Genomic DNA, 15,100 nt, shown 5'->3' on the forward strand with positions numbered 1-15,100 from the left:
TGTCCGTTCCTAAATAGGTTCCTCTTATGAATATTAACTCCACTTGGTATAGATGGAATACCTTATTGCATCCGGCATTAGAGAGGTGACATTCCTCCCAAGATGGAAATTGGGCAGGTATAGTTAGAAGTTCCTTTAGGAGATGGCAATAAATAAGATTTATTGTGCCAATCAAATAGTGGAGGAGGGGCTGGTCTGTCACTTTCTCAATGGGTTCCTTGTTGGGCGACTTAGGGCACTGTGACAACACAATAAACACCAACGCGTTTCGCTGGAACCTCATCTTTATCAACGTGCTACAGACTTCTGATCATAAAACCAGCTGTAGTGTTGTCTGTATGACCTGGAGAAATGATCATTTTATCAGTATACTACAGGGTTGCCACTGTCCGGGAGAGGGCAGCCAGGTCTGTGAAGACGGGATGGGAAAGCGGCGGGGTGGGGGTGGAGCTACTGAGAAAAGTCCTGTTTGGGGGCATGGCCGACACAATTGTGTCATCAGGACCATGCCCCCTGCTATGCAATGCCGGTATTTCAGGCATTGCACATAGGGTGTTCCTGTGATGTGAGGGTATAGGGAAGTATGTCTCAAGGGAAAGTATGGAGGTGAGGTCTTAGTTGTTCCACCCCACCACCTGCATTAAGTACAACAAGGATCCTCATAGACATTCTTGATTTTTTTGATTTGCAGACTTGGATCCCGTCACCCTAGGCAGTTGCCTTAAGCTGCCTAATGGTAGAGCCGGCCCTGGCCGGGAGGGAGACGGGGCGTGAACCCGGGAGGGTGCAGGAAATGCTGCTGCTGATCACTGCAATGCTTTACCAGAAGAAGGAATATATAACAGGCCGGGGCTGACTGGGGTAATACAGCATGCTGGCTCATGGCTTCCAGCACAACAACTGAAGGAAACATAGAACAATACAGTAATGCAGTCAGGGTTATCAGCCCCAGTGATATATTGCAGCAGGTTCCAAATAAATATTTCAGTGGGTTTAACAAAAAAAAAATTATTGGAGAATGCGGGCATCGATCCCGCTACCTCTCACATGCTAAGCGAGCGCTCTACCATCTGAGCTAATACCCCTCTGCAGATCTGTGCTCCTACATGGTGAGGCAGGAATGAAGTCAGAGAGGCCATAGGGGTGAGATGGGGCCTTAAGAAGATATCAGCAAGTGATAATTACAGGCTCATATCTGACGACACCACAGACGCTGACCCAGCAGAGGAAGATTATCTCCCACAGCAGATGTTACTATACACCAGGACTTAATGGCAATACAGAATACACAGTCTATAGCCACTTTTATTAGTCCTGCGGGTGTAATATATGCTGTAGACACTTCCAGTATAACCGTACAAGAGGCAAAGTCTGGGACTTATGGTGCGTACACACTCTGCAATTTATAAATGACAGCGTGATAACAATCTCAGCATGCAGTCAGATCTGCCTATATTGTGTACGACTGCACGCTCAGCGGGAGGCTGGGTGACATCACTGACTGATACCAATAACGATATTGCTCAGTGTGTATGCACTATATAGCTTATCCGGGAGATCCGATGATATCATTCATTATCTATATCCTATAGTGCATGGGTCTTCAACCTATGGCCCTCCAGATGTTGTGAAACTACATGTTCCAACATGCATTGCCACATTTTTTCCTATAAGTGCATGCCAAAACTGTCAGGGCATGCTGGGAAATGCAGTTCCACAACATCTGGAGGGCCACAGGTTGAAGACATGTGCTATAGTGTGTACTCAGCTTTACTGGGGAATTGTTGGATTCTTGTTTTATAACTGGGATACGGTCATTAGTCATCAATGGGATACGGTCATTAGTCATCAATGGGATACGTTAATTAGTCATCAAATACGGTCATTAGTCATCATTAGGATACAGTCATTAGTCATCAATGGGATACGGTCATTAGTCATCATTGGGATACGGTCATTAGTCATCAATGGGATACGGTCATTAGTCATCAATGGGATACGGTCATTAGTTATCAATGGGATACGGTCATTAGTCATAAATGGGATACGGTCATTAGTCATCAAAGGGATACGGTCATTAGTCATCAAAGGGATACGGTCATTAGTTATCAATGGGATATGGTCATTAGTTATCAATGGGATATGTCATTAGTTATCAATGGGATACGGTCATTAGTTATCAATGGGATATGTCATTAGTTATCAATGGGATACGGTCATTAGTCATCAAAGGGATACGGTCATTAGTCATCATTGGGATACGGTCATTAGTCATCAATGGGATACGGTCATTAGTCATCATTGGGATACGGTCATTAGTCATCAAAGGGATACAGTCATTAGTCATCATTGGGATACGGTCATTAGTCATCAATGGGATACGGTCATTAGTCATCATTGGGATACGGTCATTAGTCATCAATGGGATACGGTCATTAGTCATCATTGGGATACGGTCATTAGTCATCAATGGGATACGGTCTTTACTCATCAATGGGATACGGTCATTAGTCATCAATGGGATACGGTCATTAGTCATCATTGGGATACGGTCATTAGTCATCATTGGGATACGGTCATTAGTCATCATTGGGATACGGTCATTAGTCATCATTGGGATACGGTCAGACTTATTAGTCATCAATTGGTACACCTATTACACCGACATGCATTAGGCCGACCACTAGGTCAACACATGAAATAGTTCAACATACCATAGGTCAACATTGCTGAAAGGTTGACACGAGTATTATGTCAACAATGGCAAGGTCGGCAGTCAAAATGTCGACATGGGTTTTTCACTTTTTTTTGAACCGATGTGCCAACAGGCGGCATTTCATGCCCTACCATCCACTACGGCATGGTGGAAGAATAAAATAGTGTGCCAAGTGCAGTGAGGCACCGAGCCCGAGGCATGTCAAGTGTAGAGAGCCATTGAAGGGTACGCAGTACATTTAGAAGGTGTCCATGTCGACATTCGCTACAAAAAAACTGCGAAAAACCCATGTCAACCTTTAGACAGTCAATCTCACCGTTGTCAAACTAATGCTTGTGTCGACCTTGAAACCATGTCGACTTTAGGCATGTTGACCTATTTCATGGCTCAAACTAAACCATGTCGACCTTTAGTGGTCTATCTAGTGCATGTTGACTTAATATTGGTTAACCTAATGACCCATAGCCTTTTAAATAACCATAAGCGTGTGCTCGGGTATTCTGTGGCCCTGATTTAAGACTATCGGCCGTAGTGAAATATAACAGTAGGTTTAAAAAATAAAACAAAAACAACCATTGCTGGTAATACATTGTGACGTCTGTAATACAGAATAATAATACTTTCAGGTGACTGCAGCATTAATCCACCGTATAGCGGGATGTTACTGCCGGGTCACTGCAGTGTTTTACCCCAGTGGTATATGAATAACGGGCAGCGCCAGGGACTCACTGGGGCAACTGATTATTGTTTCAAAACAACCACAAACAATGTAGCATGTGTATGGGACTCCAGGAGAAGACCTAGAAGTAATGACACAAGGTGGTCAGGATGATTGGATCTAGCAGGACAGTGCAGCACATTATACATCAACATTGTTCTCAAAATATTGTATTGGCCGCAACAACAAAAAATGTTCCTATAGAAGGCGGGCATCAATCCGGCTACCTCTCACATGCTAAGCGAGCGCTCTACCATATGGGCTAATGCCATTCTGCCTCACCCTCAGCTAGTTGATGGCACAAATCCATTTGGCGATAGGAAAGGCTATTCAATCAAATAGCCGGTTTCTGCACCCAAAAATGGGACTGAAGTGCAGAAACTCACTGATTCCATGTACACTGCGGAATCTCACACATGGCCTGATTTTGTGGGTTTTTACCCTGCAGCTCCATAAGGTGAAGAAGCCTAACCCCCGCAAATAGGGTGACCAACCGTCCCGGTTTGCCCAGGACTGTCCCGGTTTTAACTCGTAAATCCCGCGTCCTGGCCAAACCCATCCCGGGACGCGGAAAGTCTCGGTTTTAAGTGACGAACATCTGTCAACTTTAGGCCTTTGCAGTACACACTCAGACGGCATGAACGGTAGAACTACAATGTCCAGATAGTATGCAGTCACGTGATACGCCTTCTGCCGGCGGTGCTCGGGAGACGGGAAGTGCACAGTGAATACTGATACTCTAGTGACTGAGCTCCAGCTATGCGGACATAAAGGACCCCGGCCATGTTTCTGAAGACCATTGCTCTGTGCAGCTATGTGCAAAGGTAACCAACAAAATGGCCGCCACCGTCAGTCAGACACTGTGCTGAGGGGATTACTAGCGTGAGTGAGCTGATGCCAGCAAACGAGCGCCATGGCGGTGTGAGAAAGCTCTGCTTCTGGTGGCAAATAGGGACCTTGGAAGGGTGTGGCCTAATGTTAGGTTTGTGTGTGTTTCTTTTGGATTTACATCCTCTCCCTCCAGTTTCTCGCCACGTGGAGTGCTTGTACAACGCTGATGGGCGGCACCCTGTCCCTCCACGCTGACGAGATTCTCTGCAGATGCACAAGCCACGTAGCAGTCACTCACGCCAACTCTCCCGGCGATTACATCAGGACGCAGCTAGCCCGTCCCCGGTGGTTCATGTCACAATATTGAATGCAACTAATGCCAGTATTTACGAAAGGTCTGTTGTTCACGCACCTAAAAGTACTTCATATCCCAAAAAAAATTCGGAGGGCTGCCGCCCCCCCTAACCCCCAACTTTCCTGGAGGGGGGGCGGAGCCCGCCCACACCCCCCGACCTGGGTTCGCCCATTGGAAAGTTGGACATCCTACCCGCAAAGCGCCTGTCCCAATATTTATCTATTTACAGCACAATATCTTGTGTCTTACTACAATTACACTGAGTTGGTGGATAGTATGTATATTGGAGCACCCCCCTCTGGTGAACAGAAGGAATGACTATTATGTTTAATATAATATAAATGTAACGCTTTAAAAAAAGTAATTCTTTAAAGATCACAAAGACTCTTCTGTTCTCTCCCCTGTGTATACATTGCATTGTGTGACTCCTGAAAGCACCATCAGTGGTATATTTACACTTATTGTAATGTATTTTATGTTGGTACATGGTGTTTGCCGAGTTATATGGGTTGGAATCAACATGCAACAAGCACCAGATAATGCAGGAAAGAGCTGTTATACCAAGAAGAGACTCAGGTGTGTGGTCACATCCCGCACATACAATGTCAGACGTCAGCTGGAACATCAGGTGTCAGGATGGCCGAGCGGTCTAAGGCGCCAGACTCAAGAGTGATCTCTTACCTACATCTGGGTGTTCTGGTCTCCGAATGGAGGCGTGGGTTCAAATCCCACTTCTGACATGTGAGTTTTTTGTGAACAAAATTGGCTTAAAAAGTCACACAGTTCTCTGACATTATATACACTGCTTAAATATAAAGGGAACACTAACATGACACGTCCTAGATCTGAATGAATAAAATAGTCTTATTAAATACTTTGTTTGGTACTTGTTTAATATCTGGGTGCCTGATTTTTTCATTGTATGCCTTATAATCAGATGCGATGGACCCGATTTTTTCGGAAAAATCGGGTCCATCGCATCGCATGCGACCAAATCGATGCGATGGACCCAATTTTTACATTGGATCGAATGTTAAATGCCCCCCAGACCCAATTTTTTATTGTATACCCACCCTGTTCATACCCCCACTATCCAAGTGGGCATGGAGTTGATTCTATATAGTGTGGCAAGCAGAGCAAGCCTCGCAAGGGGACGCGGATTACATAACATGTATTCCGCGTCCCCTCGTTACGCTTCGGGCTCGGTGGCTCGCTGCGCTCGCCACACTATATAAAATCAAGTCCATGCCCACATGGATAGTGGGGGTATGAACAGGGTGGGTATACAATAAAAAATGGGGTCTGGGGGGCATTGAACATTGGACCCAATGTAAAATCGAGTCTCAGGGACCATTTAACATTGGATCCGGGTTCGACCCGATTTTTCCGACCCAATAAAAAAATCGGGCGCCCAGATATTACACAAGTACCCTTTGTTCTTTACATAGGTGAATGTGCTAACAACAAAATCACACAAAAATTATCAATGGAAATCAAATTTATTAACCCATGGAGGTCTGAATTTGGAGTCACATAAAATCAAAGTGGAAAAACACACTACAGGCTGATCCAACTGATGTAATGTCCTTAAAACAAGTAAAAGTGAGGTTCAGTAGTGTGTGTGGCCTCCATGTGCCTGTATGACCTCCCTACGACGCCCTGGTATGCTTCTGATGAGGTGGCAGATGGTCTCCTTAGGGATCTCCTCCCAGACCTGGACTAAAGCATCTGCCTACTCCTGGACAGTCTGTGGTGCAGCGTGGCGTTGGTAGATGGAGAGAGACATGATGTCCCAGATGTGCTCATTGGATTCAGGTCTGGGGAACGGGCGGGCCAGTCCATAGCATCAATGCCTTCATCTTGCAGGAACTGCTGACACACTCCAGCCACATGAGGTCTAGCATTGTCTTGCATTAGGAGGATCCCAGGGCCAACCGCACCAGCATATGGTCTCACAAGGGGTCTGAGGATCTCATCTCGGTACCTAATGGCAGTCAGGCTCCCTCTGGCGAGCACATGGAGGAGCTGAGAAGGGGTCTGTGGTCACCACCTGCAGAACATCTCCTTTATTGGGGGGGTCTTGCTAATTGCCTATAATTTCCACCCGTTGTCTATTCCATCTGCACAACAGCATGCGGAATTAATTGTCAATCAGTGTTGCTTCCTAAGTGGACAGTTTGATTTCACAGAAGTGTGATTGACTTGTTACATACATTGTATTGTTTAAGTGTTCCCTTTATTTTTTGAGCAGTGTATATACCAGGAGTGAGTAACCTGTGGAACTACACTGGGCAGCATTCCCTATCACAGTTTTGCTATTAGAGCATGCTGGGATTTGTAGTTCCACAGGAGCTGAAGTGCCTAGCTGCCTGTCCCTGATCCATTCCATCAGAGATTATTATTATTATAATTTTATTTATAAGGCGCCACAAGTGATTTGCAGCGCCGTACAAAGGAACAATACAGGGAGACAAAACTTGGCACAACATTGAATAAATAAGAAAAATAGAGTACAGGTAATGAGCGCCACAGATCAATACACATTACAGCTTAAATATAAGTAGTGAGGACTCAATCAACATACAACTAGAGGCTTGTGGCCAATGATGGAGATGGGTATGCAGACGTAGATGGTCACTGAGTGTTTGAGTATAGGATAGGAGAGCTGTGAGTGACATGTGAAGAGAAGTGGGCTTTGACAGGATGAAATATTTTCTTCTGTTTTACAATTCCAATTAAGTGGAATAGAGTAGATTACTGATGTCCCTGTATTACTGATATCACACAGCTGCACCATCCGTTATTATTCTGGTCATTTATTCAAAGAAAAACAATTATTCAACAACCCGCAGCTGAAGCCCTGGACCATACCTGACAGTTTTCCAGCTGCCCTGGGGGTGTGGTGCAGCATATGGGGTGATATTATGTAGGGGAGAAGCAGGGGACGTGTCCATAAAATCCAATCACAGGGGCCCTGCCACACAATGCAGATATTACAGGCATTATGAGGCAGTGTATGGGACCGCTACAACACGACTCCCGTGTCATTGCCCCCCTGGGTCTGCGGGAGGGAGATGCAGTAGGGGGTAGCTGGCTGGGAGACTTGGTCACACTTCTGGGGAGGGAAGGGGGGCAGGCTCAACACCTGCTTTTCAGGATAACCCCAGCGGTTCTGGGAGAGTAGGCAATTATGCCCTGGAGCCTCTTGCACCTCATCCAAACAAATTCTAAAAAGCTCTTTCTTCTTTTAATTGTGCATCATGTTTATTTTGGAGGCACCGAAAGCGGTGCCTCCGGCTGCCCTGTACAAATAGATAGAAGCAGAGGGCGGGCAGGGGGTGGGGACAAACAGAGGGCTGTAAAAGCCCATTAAAAATACTATCTCAAGCGGCACCTTTACAGGTGCCTCAGGGACAGGGGTGTGCCGCAGCGCCTGCAGCCAGCCAGTACCGCTATGCCTGCCTGTCATGTCCCAGCGCTGAACCCTGGGGCTGTAGATGGGGCACTGCTGCATAGCTCGTCCGCCAGCTCACCCACTGGCTACCGCTCGGCTGCCTGTACACTGCAGCAGCAAGGGCCAGCCCGACTGTTTCACCTCATACGCGGCCAACAGTAGTGAAGAGTTCGTCGGGCAGTCTGCCCACCTGCCGCCGCAGCCTGCCCAGAAGCCATCCCTCCAGTGTTTCCATCTCCAGTGGTGCAGGTGCCGGCATCGCTGAATAGAATAGATGTCCCCACTCCGCTCAGCAGAAGGAGGATCAGCACCTCTCCCCAGTCCCCTGCTTGCTGGTCCCTGGGGCTGCAGATGAAGCACTGTTCCTCCCAACTGCCATCAGCAGCCTGCCGACAAGGAGTCCTCGCTGATGGCCTGATGTGGGACCCTGGGCTTCCAACTTGCCCATCTGCTTAATGTAAGTGCCAGAGTGACACAAATATAAGAGGAGGGGGTGCGTGTGTCGGCGGTGGCCGGGGGTGGGGGTGCGGTGGTGGCTGCAGCAGTGCCTCTCTGTACACAGCCACCACCGCACGTCACTGCTGCTGGCCACCTGTTAATCAGCCAGTTTGCGGCTGCGAAGATCAGCTTTTGGTGGCTTTCTCCGCACTGAGGGTTCGCACATGTGCACTGAGATCATGCATGGTCTGTCGATAATTGGTTCTCACTTATAATATGAACGATATCATGTAGATCAGATTGGTACATGCTGAGTATCTGCCGTATCCCGTGGACGCTGCTCATGGTACACATCGCTTCAGAACATTGTAGGTGAGCAGGGCCGGCGCCACCACTAGGCAAACCTAGGCATTTGCCTAGGGCGCCGGCCACTGGAGGGCGGAAAATGCCGCCCGGGTACCTGTCCTAGCTACGGCGCTGTCTATTTAAAGCTGGCGGCGGAGGCAGCGGGGGTCCCTGCAGTCTATTAAAAATCACGAGCGCTATCCGCCGGGCTATGCGGAAGCGCTTCTAGTGTGAAAACTCTGGCAGCCAATCAGCGTGCTGCCAGTGTTTTCACACTAGAAGCGCTTCCGCATAGCCCGGCGGATATCGCTCGTGATTTTTAATAGACTGCAGGGACCCCCGCTGCCTCCGCCGCCAGATTTAAATAGACAGCGCCGAACGCCAGGTACCACCCCCCCCCCCCCCCCCGGCACCGGGGCGCCCCCAGCCCGACTCGCCTGGGGCGCTCCGGTGCCTTGCACCGGCCCTGTAGGTGAGTGCGCTTGGTCGAATTAGTGAAAGGCACTGATAACCCCCAAGTGTTATAACAGGTGTTGTACACTCAGAAATTCATTCTGCTGAATGCGAGGTTCAGTTTGTGAGCATAACATGCTGTTCGGTATCTTTGGTCTCAGTCTGCACCCCCTAAGATCTGATGACATCATAGAGGGTCCGACGTGAGTCTGAGCTACCAGCTATCAATGCCATTGTGTTTCTCCAGCACTCCCAAAACAGAGCAGTAGCCATTGCTCATCTTTCTTGTCAGATGAATAGCGGCACGTTATAGGTCTCTGTGGCGCAATTGGTTACCACGTTCGGCTATTAACCAAAAGGTTGGTGATTCTTGCCCACCCAGGGACGGCAATGTTTTCCTCCTTCTCTCACTACATTACTGTCGTGTAATATTATACAGATGTGTGGGAGGCACAGGGGCGTGGCCTATGCTGACGCTCGCTGCGCGGACTCACCTCGCTGCGCTCCGTCTCTCAACTTCGGGCCTATGATGGTCCCGGTACCGTCCTCTTGCTCCACTGGTTTCCGGAAGCGACTGCACCTTTTAAGGGAAACCAGGGGGAAATCCCCTAAGGGGGAGGAGGAGATGCTCATCACAGTCACTGTTGGCCTCAGAATAGTTACACCCGCTTGTGGAACACGGCAGGTGTAACTGGGGTGGGGGAACGCTCCGGGGAGGGGAAGGAGCACAAACAACACGACAACAGATGCAATACAATTTCTACTCACCAGTCGTTTACTGGTCTTCCGTCACGCTTCCGATGTGGATACCGCAGGGTTGCCGACCCTCCCGGAATTACCGGGAGGATCCCGAAAATCGGGTCCTCCTCCCGGCCCCCCGGAAAGGTAGGCAACCCTCCCGGATTCCGGGGGACCCCCACGCCACCCCCCAATTGTGGCGTCTTCCCCATACCTTTTGGATTGAAATCGTCAATCCGCGGGTCTCAGAGGAGGGGGCGGAGCTAAAATTGCGTCATTTTAGCCCCGCCCCCTCCACGGAGATCCGTGAATTGGGGGTTTTACCATCCTGGGGGTGGGGCTTAATGATGTAAAGCTCAAGCCCCCCCCCCCCCGACCTGCAGCTGGAAGTCTCCTCTCCGGGCTTCTCCCGGAGAGAGAACAGAAAAAGTCGGCAACCCTGGGATACCGGCACCTGAAAATGTACTCACGTAACCTCCTGCTCCCTAGGGCAGGGCAATACACCAACGCGCCTGCGGCTTAACGCCCGCGCACCCTGCGGCCTAAAGCCATCTTACATAACTCGCGCCCTAGCGCTGGATCCTTAGATGCCACAGCCTAGCGTCGCGCAACCTGGCACCTAATGCCCGCGCAACCTGTGACCTAGAGCCGGATCTTCCGATGCTACGGCCTAATGTCACGCAACCTGGCGTCTAACGCCCGCGCAACCTGCGACCTAGCGCCGGATCTTCCGATGCCATGGCCTAGCATCGCGCAACCTGCGGCCTGACGCACGCACAACCTGAAAAGAACACAATCTGCACAGGGCCACAATTGGGTGAACCCAAGTGCAGCATACAGTACACGGTGTCAAATTAAACAGTACAATGTAAATAGACAACACTGCACCAACACCTAACGAGGGCCTACCTCCCTCTGGCTGCTCCCAGCCATACCACAATAACCCTTGTGGCGATACCTGAATTCGCGGCCTGTCGACGCAGGCCTCTTACTTCTTCGGAGAGGCCTCAGCCCTAGGAGGGTCTGGGCCTCGTGCACAACAAGGTCCTCGCGCCCAGAGACACAGATGATCCTGGTGCCCAGCAAACACAATTGGGCCTGATGCCCAACACACACAAGAGGCCTAAGGCCCAACGCACACAAAGGGGCCTAATGCCCAACGCCACCAACCTGAGGCCCCCACGGGCCTAGAGCCCAACTATGGTCCCGCAGGCCTGGTTCATGAATTGGGCCCACGGGCCTATTGCCCGAACACCTGGTGGTCTAGAGAGGGGACCCGCATGTGGACTTACCCGTCCTAGGGCCTTCCGCTGGACCAAGCCTGGTCCAGCCACGTGGGTGGGCCCTCTTCGCCGGAGGTGGGATGCTTCCCACTACCTCCGGGCTTCCTGGAGTCTTCACCGGTGGGCGGCAGCGTGTAGCAGTCCTGCGCACACAGCTGCCTCCTCCCGGGGCTTCCAGCGGCTGCTCCTCTTCGTTCCGGGGCTCTCCGCTCTCCTTCTCCTCTCTCGCCGAACTCTCCTCCTCGCTCCCGGCGCAGGTTAGTTCAAACCAGCGCCCGGGGGCGGGGCTCGTGACGTGGCAAGCCAGGATTGGCTCGCCGCCGCCGCTTCCCATTGGGCGCCAGAGTGAGAGCCATGATTGGCTCTCCTTTGGCGGCACATTTGAATTCCCTTTGTTCGTGGGGAGCAGCGGAGTCATCGGAGGGTCTGCTTCCGACTCCATGGGGTGGCGCCAGGCCACCCCAGGCAAGGAAGCAGGCACCAACCAACAGCAGGGCCGGTGACCGCATGAGTACACTGGCCCTGGCTGCAGGGGGCGGCGCCACCCGGAGGCGGCACTGCCCCTTCCGCCCCGGTGCTGCTGCACCGGGGCGTACTTCTACAGATGTACAGTATATGTGACTACATATAGCAGACAGCTGATCCCTCAGTGCACAGAGTACAGTGTACAGGACGTCTGGCTCCTGACTCTGTACATGGGGTCTGCAGCTAGTGTCAGCCAGCACTGAGGGCCAGTAACCAGCACTGAGGGTGCAGGAAATGCTGCTGCTGATCACTGCAATGCTTTACCAGAAGGAGGAATATATAACAGGCCGGGGCTGACTGGGGTAATACAGCATGGATATATGTACAGTATATGTGACTACATTTACCAGACAGCTGATCCCTCAGTGCACAGAGTACAGTGTACAGGACGTCTGGCCCCTGACTCTGTACATGGGGTCTGCAGCTAGTGTCAGCCAGCACTGAGGACCAGTAACCAGCACTGAGGGTGCAGGAAATGCTGCTGCTGATCACTGCAATGCTTTACCAGAAGAAGGAATATATAACAGGCCGGGGCTGACTGGGGTAATACAGCATGCGGGCTCATGGCTTCCAGCACAACAACTGAAGGAAACATAGAAGCAATACAGTAACACAGTCAGGGTTATCAGCCCCAGTGATATATTGCAGCAGGTTCCAAATTAATATTTCAGTGGGTTTAAAAATAAAGAAAAATAATGTACCTGGAGAATGCGGGCATCGATCCCGCTACCTCTCGCATGCTAAGCGAGCGCTCTACCATCTGAGCTAATTCCCCTCTGCAGAGATGCCCTATCACATGGTGAGGCAGGAACGAGGTCAGAGAGGCCATATGGGTGATATGGGGCATTAAGAAGACAGCATGAGATAATTACAGGCTCACATCTCAGGACACCACAGATGCTGGAAGCTGAGGAAGATAAGAGCCAGTCCCCAGAGCAGATGTCACTATACACCAGTACCTGTGTTACTCACCCTACAGGATACATATTACACATAGGGCCTAATTCAGCATGAGGGGGAGTGCCCAACACATGGCACAATGACCCCATATGTCAGGCTCCTCCCCACAATGCATTCGCATAAGTTTGTGACTGCATCAGTATTCTGTGAGCTCTTGACTACATAGCATAATCTGCAGGTCTTCCTGAATGACCCCATAGCCTATAACCACTGTCATTTTGTATAATTGCTGTGCTGTCAGTGTTCTCCTTCTGCGTTATCGCATCACAATGATAATGTAAAACACAGCAGTAGCCAGACAGGTGCTAATGATACTACAACATAACCAGTACCTAGGGAGCGCAGCCTATTATCTGTGCTCACTAGAAACCACAGTACAAGGACACAGTGATTATTCCCCAGGTCTTACATCATAATTGCCTACTTTTGAAAACTAGTTTCAGGGAGATTATAGTTGGTAGTAGAATTTTGTAAAGTGACCCATTGAGGGGGCGTGTCATGCACCACCCAAAGGGCGTGTCTAGTTCTATATATGGAGAGATTGTGAACGTGGCACCTAGAAGCGTGGGTGTGCGCTGCTACATCTGAGAGGAATCTTGTAAAATTACTTGGATCCAAATGTAGATGAGCCCAAAGCAGTTAGTAAGAGCTATCATACTTGGTAAAGTGCTGGGAAATGGCGCTGACGGTTCAATGTAAATGTATCTACTGTATCTCTCATTCCTTTTTACCCCAAAAATGTAACAGGGTAATGTGGGCTAGGGGAAATGAGGTAGATTGCTAGACTAATGAGGGAGAGAGGGAGATTGGTGCTATTTCAGGGAGTCTCCTGCAGAATGCAGGAGGGTAGGCAACTATGTCTTACAGCTAAAACTACAGCTGGGGTTTACTTACAGAACTGTGTGGCAACATATGGCATGAAACATGCGCTGACATTACCTGCTAGGTATATATAACCTCTCTCATCTATATAGGTCTCTGTGGCGCAATCGGTTAGCGCGTTCGGCTGTTAACCGAAAGGTTGGTGGTTCAAGCCCACCCAGGGACGTAGCTTTTTTTTCACCTTGTCTGAAACATACTATACAACAGCTACAGAAACACACAGTACATCTGATATCTGCCTCAATCTTCATTAATGATTCCTCAATACACAAACATCGCTATTCACAAGATGTCTATATACTGACGCTGCCTTACATGACGGCCAGTGAGCAGTCCTGCAGGCGCGAGAGATGCTGCAGAGGCTTCTGGTAACACCGCACCTGAAGGAAGAGTACTGAGACTTACTGGGGGAATCTGGGATTCTTGGAAGAATTACCATAAGCATTTGCTCAGGAATTCGGAAGGAAATCTTCAGACAATGTGGTGAAGATCTAGGACTACTACTAACTAAAAACAACCGTTGCTGGTAATACATTGTGATGGCTGTAATACAGAATAGTAATACAAATGTAGGAGAATGCAGCACTAATCCGGGTGCCGGACAGTCATTACCCCGATGTCAGGATCCCGACAGTCAAAACCCCGACACTCTGGGTCCCGACGGCCACCGGCTATTCTCCCTTGTGGGGGGTTCACGACCACCATAGAGGGAGAATAGAATAGGTGGCAAACGTAGCGAGCCACCGTGCCCGCAGCGTGGCGAGTGCAGCGAGCCCACAAGGAGCTTTGTTGCGCTCGTCACGCTGTCTGGGTCCGGCCAGTCGGGATCCCGACGTCGGACTAATGACTGTCGGGATCCCGACTGTCGGGACCATATACACCACACCCCATTAATCCACACGGTTATGGTATGCTAGGCTGACCATGTCTAGATCGACAATCACTAGGTAGACAATGAGTAGGTCGACAGGATCTAAAGCTTTATTTCAACCATGGGAAGGTAGAAAGTCAAAAGGCTGACACAAAGTTTTCACTTCTTTTGCCCGGACGTCGACACAGTTGACATGGACACTAAAATAGTGCATCACGTCCACTTGCATGGCTCGTAGCTTCGGGCTCGGTGCCTCGCTGCGCTCGGCACACTGTTTTAATCTCCCGCCACGCCCAAGTGGATATTAGGGCATGAAATACCGCCTGTCGGCACATGTCGGCTAAAGAAAAAGTGAAAACTCAGATCGACCTTTTGTACTGTCGACCTTCCCATGGTCAAACTAAAGCTTGTGTTGACCTTTAGACCATGGGTATGTCGACCATTCATAGATGTTGACCTACTCACTGTTGACCATAGGGTGTCTACCTAATGAATGTCGACCTAGACATGGTGGACCTGGGGTTCTAACCG

At 49.6% G+C, this 15,100-nt stretch overlaps 3 non-coding genes across 3 annotated transcripts; 2 read left to right on the forward strand and 1 right to left on the reverse strand.

Annotated features, from left to right (window-relative positions):
* The first annotated feature begins 5,250 nt into the window (after positions 1-5,250).
* Positions 5,251-5,360, forward strand: TRNAL-CAA (transfer RNA leucine (anticodon CAA)). Its single transcript has 2 exons — positions 5,251-5,288; positions 5,315-5,360. It is a non-coding gene; the product is annotated as a tRNA-Leu (tRNA).
* Positions 5,361-12,558: 7,198 nt separating this feature from the next.
* TRNAA-AGC (transfer RNA alanine (anticodon AGC)) lies at positions 12,559-12,631 on the reverse strand. The gene has a single exon. It is a non-coding gene; the product is annotated as a tRNA-Ala (tRNA).
* A 1,159-nt stretch (positions 12,632-13,790) lies between these two features.
* TRNAN-GUU (transfer RNA asparagine (anticodon GUU)) lies at positions 13,791-13,864 on the forward strand. The gene has a single exon. It is a non-coding gene; the product is annotated as a tRNA-Asn (tRNA).
* The last annotated feature ends 1,236 nt before the right edge of the window (positions 13,865-15,100 follow it).

This window comes from Crinia signifera, chromosome 9 (assembly GCF_055691185.1).
Source record: "Crinia signifera chromosome 9, ASM5569118v1, whole genome shotgun sequence".
In the NCBI taxonomy this organism is placed as follows: Eukaryota; Metazoa; Chordata; class Amphibia; order Anura; family Myobatrachidae; genus Crinia; species Crinia signifera.